This window comes from Myotis brandtii, unplaced genomic scaffold, assembly GCF_000412655.1.
Source record: "Myotis brandtii unplaced genomic scaffold, ASM41265v1 scaffold1682, whole genome shotgun sequence".
Taxonomy (NCBI): Eukaryota; Metazoa; Chordata; class Mammalia; order Chiroptera; family Vespertilionidae; genus Myotis; species Myotis brandtii.
Window position 1 is genome coordinate 44,828 of NW_005356179.1, and position 850 is coordinate 45,677.

At 68.7% G+C, this 850-nt stretch overlaps 1 protein-coding gene across 5 annotated transcripts in view; it reads right to left on the reverse strand.

Annotated features, from left to right (window-relative positions):
* Nucleotides 1-850, reverse strand: part of LOC102257678 (zinc finger protein 551) — a 30,462-nt gene that overhangs the window by 5,828 nt on the left and 23,784 nt on the right. The gene's annotated exons all lie outside the window — the stretch shown is intronic.

Consider the following 850-nt stretch of genomic DNA (forward strand, 5'->3'; position numbering starts at 1 on the left):
CCGAGCGGCGCCGGCCCCGAGGCTGGAGGGTCCGATGGGGTGAGGCCGAGGGGACTCCGTCGGCGGAGAGGAGTCGGGGAGCCTCGGACGCCCCGAAATCGAAGGTGGCGGCGCCACAGGCTCAGTCACACCCTGCCCCGCGGGGCGCCGCCTCCCCGTCCCCTCCTCCTCCCGATGGACGCGCTGAAGCCGGGAGCCGGCGAAGAAGGAAAAATGTCCCCCGGGAAGAAGACTCCGGAAGTCCCGCCCCTATCCGTAGCACTGGAACCAAAACGCCCTACGTGCGCACATTGCTTTCTGGGTAATGTAGTTTTCTCAACCGCCCAGCAGAGAGCTGGCTTTCCATCCTGGGAACTTGGGGAACAAAGTGATGTGGCGCTGCCAGGGGCGCTGGGGGAGGAGATGGGACCAGGTGTGAGGCCCTGACATGAGCCCCACAGCCCGTCACTTCAGCGGCTCTGCACCCGCAGGAACCGGTGGGAACTAAAGGGCTGAGGGCCGGGCACCCACCCCAGGACCCAGGGGCTCTGCCCGAGGTCACCTGACGCGGAGCTGCCCCCTCCCTCAGGGCTGGTCCTCAGGGCGCCCCCTGCTGGGCTTCTGTGCTCACAGCCCCTCCTCCGCCCTCCCCGCTGTCCTCCCTCCTGGAGGCGGCTCCTCCTCTGGGCGGTTGTGGGGACGTTCAGACCCGCATCTCAGGCCTCACCCTCTGCTGCTCACAACCACCCCCGGCCCCGGCGCCCGGAGCAGGAAGTGAACCTCCTCCCGGAACCGCCGCTCGTCCTCTCTGTCGCCTTTAGACACAAACCAGGCCTGGGTGCCCCCCTCCCGGCTCAGCCCCCCACGGCCT